Source organism: Rhineura floridana, chromosome 13, assembly GCF_030035675.1.
Source record: "Rhineura floridana isolate rRhiFlo1 chromosome 13, rRhiFlo1.hap2, whole genome shotgun sequence".
Classification (NCBI taxonomy): Eukaryota; Metazoa; Chordata; class Lepidosauria; order Squamata; family Rhineuridae; genus Rhineura; species Rhineura floridana.
In genome coordinates this window covers 12,366,973-12,375,823 of record NC_084492.1, presented here as the reverse complement: position 1 = coordinate 12,375,823, position 8,851 = coordinate 12,366,973, and positions in this window count along the sequence as shown.

Genomic DNA, 8,851 nt, shown 5'->3' with positions numbered 1-8,851 from the left:
AGGGAGGAGGAAGTGGACAGGTAATGCTAACACCTGGACTGGTTCTAAGTAGGAAGGCAGGCAGGTGGGGGCTGGCTGAGGCAGACTGCAGTTGGTGAGGGCAGTGTCCCGTTGGCCCTAATGGACCAGGGTCCACTGGATGAGAAAAAATGGGCTGCAGTCTTGAAAACTTCGAGCTCATGGTCCCAAAGGTGGCATAAAGATTGTGTTCCCCTTCCCCAGTTAGCATGAAGCCCTTTGAATTCTGCCTTCCTAGGCAGCAGCCTACGCTGCCTATTGGGTTGAGCAGGCCCTGGATGCTAATGTATACAGACAGCATTGGAGAACACATAGACATAGAGAGACTGGAGGCTGAAATAATGTAGAGTGGTCACTCACACACTTTCATGGAAGAACTACTTGCATGTTAAGTAATGCAGCTTTGTGTAACTATCCTGACTTCTTGTTATCACATCGCACATCCAATGAAAGCTTATACTAGCCTAGTAACAAAATCCATCAGCCTGCCGTACTCAGATGCCACTAAATTGGGAGTTCTGCTGATGGGTGAGGCGTTTCTCCCCCCCCCTCTTAATTCTAGCATGGTTGGAATAATGAGAATTTGGAATGAGGATAAGATAGTGCAGGAAAGAAAATAGAGGCATGGTGGCCAAAGAAAATAATTCCTAGGAATATAATTAAACCACAATATTGCCTGTGCTCCAACCACACAAACAGGTATCTACACTGTTTGTTTATTTTTGTGTCTGGAAGCACTTGTGTAATTTCATCTGGTAATAAACACTAAAAAAGGAAGTATAAAACAAAGAATATGACACCTTTTATAAGATCATTTTCTCCTTGTGTGCCCTTTTAGCCAACAAAACTGCTCCATCAACAAATACCAATCTATTTTGTCTGTCTTGTTTTGGGGGCTCGTTAATCTCTCTTGAATCAGACAGCACAGCAAGCAGAGGGCAGTGGTGGAGAGTGAAGGTGGTTTGGAAGTGCCCAGGCTCAGCTGATCCAACATCAGCCTCTGCCACCACTAGCAAAAACAACAATAAAACCTTTCAAATATGTTTTGTTTTTCTGCCATCAATTAGTCATTCATAGGGGGACCTGGTTTCTCAACATACTTGTAGTCATTCCTCTTGCATGCATTCCTGGGTGACCCTTCCAAGCCCTTGTTTCCAAATAAAAATTATAAATATAGAAATAAAATTAAAATGCGGAAAACAGCAGTTCACATCACATTGGGGGGAATGCTACAAAAAAGCTTTAAAATATGTCACATCAACATCACGTTAAAGATGAACCTTATCCAATACTCATACCATTAGAACTCAGATCAGGAACAGAACTTCTTGCATAACATCCTCTGGAGTATAATCCAGTTCCAGTGCTGAATAAATGGGTTCCAATTTTGAAATTAATTTGTTCATTAGTGTGATATTGTTCCTTTCCATACTTCCACTAACGGTGTTTGAGTCTGTTTTCATGATAGTGCCAAGGTGAATCTTTCTGCCGTTACCATATTACCCACAAGTACTTTTTATGTTCAGTCTTGGTACCCCATTAATATAACCTACTGGAAGAAAGGGCAGGATATACATCTAATAAATAAATAATAAAACAACGGTAGATTCTGGGCTTCACAGCCTTTTTGCAGGCAGAACCTATTTAGACAATAATGTGTTTTACTTCACTTTCTTCAAAATGTGGGAAGCCAGCCCTGCTGTATTTGGGGGCCTTCCTGCTCATTCTGTTAAGCGGAGCCCTGGACTTCTGCTCCAAAGTGCTTTAATTTGGATTCCTGCATTGAGCAGGGGGTTGGACTCAATGGCCTTATAGGCCCCTTTCCAACTCTACGATTCTATGATTCCAAGTCCCACCATTATAGCACCACTATAAAAATGTAAATATACTGCCTTCAAGTCGATTCCGACTTTTGGCGACCCTGTGAATAGGGTTTTCATGAGGCTGAGAGGCAGTGACTGGCCCAAGGTCACCCAGTGAGCTTCATGGCTGTGTGGGGATTCGAACCCTGGTCTCCCAGGTCGTAGTCCAACACCTTAACCACTACACCACACTGGGCCAAACTACATGTTGCATTGCCGCTGCTTGTAACATTAGACCAATAGCCCTTCTTGGTAAAGAGTTACTGGGAGAGGGAGCAGAGAAAGAGGAAACGAGGGCTTAACCATTCCCCTGGCAGCTGTTTTTCCTATAAAACTCCCCCAAATGCTCCCCATCAGTCTTCCCAGCATGTATTGACCTCACAAACAAAGATGGAAAGGACTATACAGACATCAAATTCCAATTTCATGATTTTAATGCCTCCAGTAGTGGGGGCTGAGTCACTCCCATAGCTAGTAAAGGGCAACTTTGTCAAGATGTTGTATCTGTCACCTGGGAGAAGACATGTCAGCTTAGCTTCATATGGGGCTGACTCAGACAGTAGCACTTTAAAAAAAAGGCATTTTGAATGTCTCATTAGAATACTCACAGCAAGTGAACAGTAGGAGCTATGCTTAGAACAAACCTCCTGTGACTCTTTGCCTCCCTCTCCCATATGAACAAGACATAGCGCTAATTGCTGTGTGGTTTTCCTGTTCAACATTTATCAGGATAATTAGCGAGAGATGTTCTCTGTACTAGTATTTCCAAGTTTTAAGAGAAGCTTTCCATTTATTTCCCATGGTGGATCTTGTGCAAAGCTTGGGATAAACATGTACCTAATTTGTTGCTGTAATGGGACTGCACAAACAGGTTTTGTTTTTATATCAGCACAGAAAATTATGAAATGAAATGAATCTTTATTGCTCAGAACCATAGGCTACCACAACTGAACACATGTAAAAGGAAAATACAAAATACATATCAAAATACAAGTCATATTTCAGCAAAACACAGTTCAATAACATACAGCAAGGAACAACAAGAATACATTTCAAATAAAATTTCCTATCCCGAGCGAAAGATACCTTGACCCACCCCATGACTTAGTATATAAATACTACAGTCATAATAACGTCATAATAAAGAACACAATCATTTGAAAGACTTACCAAAAGTGGAACAACCTATGTATGATTACAAAACTGGCTTTCAGCTGGCTTAAAGAGAATCCGGTCAAGAAAGTGCTGGGCATGTTTTTGTGAGATTGAAATACATTTTTTCAGTCCAAATTTAATTTTTAAAAAATCCTGTTGTTGCGCTCCAGGGAATGCCTTTAGGGGCTAGGGTCCCAGTTACAGATGTAAGTATTTCACTAAAGCAAAGTATTCATCAACAAGGGCAGCGTCGCAGATGCATCACTGCCAAACACATCAAGGTCAAGAAATGGAGAATCAGTCTAGGCCTAAAGACGAAGTCTGGCAACAGTTGAAGGTCAGTATCACAGGGAGTTCAGGCAAGGTACAACACAGCAAGACAGGGAAACTTAAGAGCCAGAGACCTATGTTATTTCCAACAACTGAAAAGTTCAAGAGGGAGGCCTTATTTACTCTGTTCTCCTAAACCACACCCTAACTAGAGATGGTGGTAGTGAAGGGAGTATCAGGGATTAATAGCTCACAAGTAGACCCCTTACAGATAAATCAACTACTCTCGGTCCGTAGACACATACAGTATTATGTCATCTCTCTTAAGCCTGCTTTGGCGTTGGTACTCTTGAGGACTGAAGGATGGCCCCACCACCTCCTGTTTCAGAGGTTCTTCATCAAGTATCAACCTGGAGGGCCCCTCCAGGGGATCCTCAGAATTGGATTCAGGGGCCCTGCCTGCTCCTCAAAGTCCTCAACCTGCAGGGTGTCTGGTTTGTCGTCGTCCCCCCCCCCGGACTCTGTGCCCAACACCAGGTCAGGGCTAGGCACACCACCTACATGCATACTATAAACTGCAACTTGCACATTCCCACAATGCTCAACCTGCAAATGTTTCCTTTCCAGCTAATGCAACTAGCACTAGCAAGACCTGTGATGACTTGATGGTTTGTGCCTGTGACATAAGTTTACTGACAAGAGCAGAATGAGCTATCTGCTGTAATAAAGATATATATAACAGTGTCTTCAGGACTGGAATGTTATATAATATGCAGTATAAATGTTGCCATTATTAGGGCTTCGTGCCTGTAAAAGTAGTATATAAACCAGGGGAGGGGAACTTGTGGCCCTCCAGATATTGTTGGACTCCAATTCTCATCATCCTTGATTATTTGCCGAGCTGATTGGGGCCAATGGGAGTTGCAGTCCAGCAACTTCTCGAGAGCCACAAGTTCACTATCCCTGATATAAACAGTGGAGAAAGATGGCCAGTCGTATATTCTCAGCATTCAGTCCTTTGTTTTTTCCAAACATTCTCGTCTTCGTATTGAACTTTTAATAGGTGTGTTCTGTGAGGTCATTTCAGTGAATGTTAACATGACTGATGTTTACACAGTAGAATGGGTGTGACTTGTTTTAACCAAAGCAGTGTGCAAAATTAAAAGTGACGTGAAACCATTTTAAATTCCTTAGCTCATTTATATCCTTTTCTTTTAAATCTTCTACATTCTGTTTAAACTGGAACAAGCCTAGGAGGAAAATTACCTCTAAGGGCATGAGCACATGTCCACAGTGAAAAAATACAGTGAGTCAGGAAACTGAAAGGTGTGCCTTCACATCCACCTTAGGTAAAGATATTCTCAAAGCAAAGGAATGCATTTATTCTTTATTTATTTACCATACTTATAGTCTGCCCTTCACCCAAAGGTCACAGTGCAGAAACATGTACAATTAAAACCAAAAGTTAAGTAGTAATAGTAAAACAGGCGAACATAAATTCCGTACAAATAAAATAGCAGCAGCAGTAAAAATCCAGTCCAGTGAACTTCACCCTTCCTCAAAAGCCTGAGCAAAGATGTGCATCTTCACCAATGACAAAACAACAGCAATGTCATGGTGAGATGCACTTCAGAGGGGAAGTCATTCCAGAGGCATGGAGCCACCACTGAAAAAGCCTTCCCACAGTCTCCAACCCACAGATTTCACTGGATGTGGAGACCACTATCAGGGCTTCCGCCATAGAACAAATAGGCAGGATGATATGGAAGGAGACATTCTTTTAGATCAGCCTTTCCCAACCAGTGTGCCTCCAGATGTTGTTGCACCACAACTCCCATCAGCCTCAGCCAGCATTGCCAATGGTCAGGAAGATGGGAGTTGTGATCCAACAACATCTGGAGGCACACTGGTTGGGAAAGGCTGTTTTAGATACTTGGGATTTAAGTTTGTCATGACCCCTAAATCTGACAACAATCCAGAGTCAGAAGCTACAAAGGCATCAGCTAAGGAGTTGGACCAAGTTCAGACCTCTGAGTCAGCTGCTGGAGACCACTGCCCCACTACAGCTGAGGCTGCCAGACAGGAGTCTCCAGAAGAACCTCCCACACCACCAGGGCCTATAGGGCCAGAGCCAGGACCCTCATGGGGCCTTCCCTGAGCCTGAGGAACCCAGTGCCTCCCACAATACCTCACAGCAGTGTAGGGTTCACATCAGGTGAGAGACTAGGGAATGGAGGAGTGCCCATTTTCAGGCTAGAGAGCTGACCCTTTAAGAATCTGAAGTCTCCACAAGGGGACAGAGCTTAGAAGGAGTAATCTGAAGGCAGAGGCTGAGGCCTCAGTCTGCTCTCAACCTCTGTTGAAGCAAGTTGCCTACTCAGACCTGTCCCTGCAACATTCTTTGGCCTTACTCCATGGGATCTAGCATCAGACCAGAATCCCAACAAATTTCATCTATTGCAAGTTGCTCTCTCCAACATGCTGATGTTTCTCTCACAAAGAATCAATGCTTTTTACAAGAAATAACCACAAAAAATAACAACCCATATGAGCCCAGCAGCTGTTAATGTGTCTCATGTGAAATGAGAGCTGGGACACAGCAGAGCCTTACCTTTAACTGAGGTTATAGAACCGTTCTCCTGATGGTCTGAAGCTGTACAGTTCTTGTGATTTTCTTTCAGGAAGGATGTAAATCTCACCAAAAATGAGCGCACATTTTTTATTTCTGTGACAGAGAATGCAACCATGTAACGCAACCAGAGAATGCACTGTTTTTAATGGTTGCTGTTTATATCATTGTCATTTTAAATTGGGTTTTATTAATATGTTATTGGAAGCCACCTCACCCTTTTGAAAAGCAGGATACAAATATTCTAAGTAAAAAACAAAGTCAGAATGGAGTGGTGGAAAGCAAAGAATGAAGAGATTTCCATCTAACCGTACTAAATTACTTCCCCAAATATAGAGGATGTAAAATCTGAAAAGAGAACACTTAGCATAGAATCTTGGTAACACCAAAAAAAGATAGTAAAGGTAAAATATAATTACATTTCATTAGTCCTGTCTCTCTCCTGAGGGCTTCTATATTTATCCATATTACTCTACATGTAAGGGAGAGAAAAATTTGAGTTACTAATTGTAAAATATTTTAACATGCTTTAGAGTTTCTGAAAAGCTTGTTCCTCCTATATGCAGCAGATCTTACAGTTCCTCTAATAACATATATGCTGTCAATGTAATCCAGCAATTTATGCAAGATAGCACCTCTATAAGTTATTTGAAATTCATTAATTCAGCAGTTTATACAAGATAGCACCTCTGTAAATTATTTGAAATTCATTAACAAATTTATTTATTTATTTATTTATTTAATTTGTTAGTCGCCTAATACCAAACGGCCTCTAGGCGGCTTACAACAGATTTTGACCCCAAGGTAAGCAGATCAATGTTACACCCAAGATGAAACAGCAGAAAAACTTTGTCAATAAATCCAACCTAGAAAAAAGGACTGATCTCTTTTTGAAAATTGTATTTCTATACCGGAAAATATATTGCATTTGACTGTGTTCTTCACTTTTTTCAAAGTTCTAATTAGTTTACTTATGCATTGTACTGATATTTTGCACCTCAAGATACAAAATTCTTTTGCAAATAATGGATTCCACTATTAGCAAAGCATGCCTTGTTGAGAACAGGAAATCCCCAAGGAACACTGCTATTTCTGCCAAAGTCTGTGGAAGGAATTCAAAACAGTTTTAGAGGGAAATATTTGGCTATGATTTATCAGAGGATACATAATTTTGTGTGAAATATTAGAGGCCTCTAATAATCCCAACAGCCCATGATTTATTTGTACATGGGATTGTATAGCTCTCCTGAGCACTGAAAGGATGCCCCTTTTTACAGAAACAGTGAGATTAGCTCTTCCATAAGAAGCTAAAAACCACCATAGCTGAGCTTTAAAGTCTATTTAGGTTACCTAAGTGACAGCACATCACAAAAAGCAGTGTGGATAGGTTTTAGCCCTTCAAAATCAGCGACAGAAACACAGTTGTATTAATTAAGCTTTATTTTGGCCTTTCAAAATCAGTGACAGAGTTGTATGAATTAAGCTTTATTATTAATCACTGATGTACCACTTTAGTTGAGCAAAGTGCTTTTAAATATTTCATCGCAACAGCAGCTCAGCAAGGTCACTGTTGTTACCATTTTAAGTATGACAAACAAGATGAAAGACAGTAGCTTGCCCACTAGGTCTGTAGATCAACTAAGATGGCTTAATGTAATAATTTACTAACTGGAGCACACCAAGTTCGACTGGTTTTTTTCTCTCCTTTGATCACCAGATATATCACGCGCACACATACCATTATCAGAAACTGCTCCATGCAAGGTGGGAAGCAGCTGTTTTGAGAAATACAGCCCAAAGATTTGTTGAACTTACAGAACTAGTGATTTCTTTAGATCCTAGTCACTTGACATGATTCACTAGAAAAGACAACAATGTTGGGAAAAACAGAAGGGAGTAGAAAAAGAGGAAGGCCAAACAAGAGATGGACTGATTCCATAAAGGAAGCCACAGACCTGCCAACAAGAAGGACCGAAGCACAACAGCACTCTCCCCACTTGCGCTTCCCAGCAACTGGCATTCAAAGACATATTGCCTTCAACAGTGCAGGTAGAGCATAGTTATTGTGGCTAGTAGCCATCGATACCCTTATCTTCCATGAATTTGTGTAATCCTTTTTCAAAGCCTTCCAAGTTAGTGGCAATCGCTAGTTCTTAGTACTCTTTTATGAAGTACTTAGTTCTTCAAACGATTATATTTTATTTATGACTGTTAAGTTGTTTTATGAAGACTATTCCTGGAGAGTGGATTAGACATATATTTAATAATAGCAACAACCTCTTCTAGAAGCTTTCCAAAGCATTTTTATTCAAGCAGGCATTTTGGATTGAGATTATTTTTAATCAAATGTTTTACATCAATTTAGAATTTAGAACCACTTTTTATCTGCTAAAAATGGTAGGTAGCAAAACAGGAATGAGAAACCCTTTTTGTCAAGGACTGCATTTTCGGGTTGGGGGGGGCAATCTGTCCAGAGCTGCATGCCATCAGTGGGTGGGAACAAAGCCTAAAGTGGGTAGAGCCCCCCCATTCACTCTCTCTCCTCTTTCTGACATCACTTGTCTCTTATTCATTCCTTCTCCTTGCCCAGGAAAGGGACAAATTACTCTTGCCACAGGAAGGATTCGGTGGGGGTTGGTCCCCGGGGGCCAATGGGGCACTACCCCACCATGTCAGTCTGCCCTCAGCCAGCTCCCACCTGCCTGCCTTCTCACAGGGGGTGGCACTGCCTGTCATCTCACTCCACCTTTAGGCTCAGGGTCGGCTGTGCAGAACTCCGCCTGGAGAAAGATGAGGAAGAGCCTGCCTCTGCCTTTCATTGCCTCTAGCTCCACATACTGTTTGTGCTGACGGGCACCAGCCACTGCTGTCCGAACTGATTGCTTGTTCTGCCTCTGCTCTCCATCCATTTGGGCTC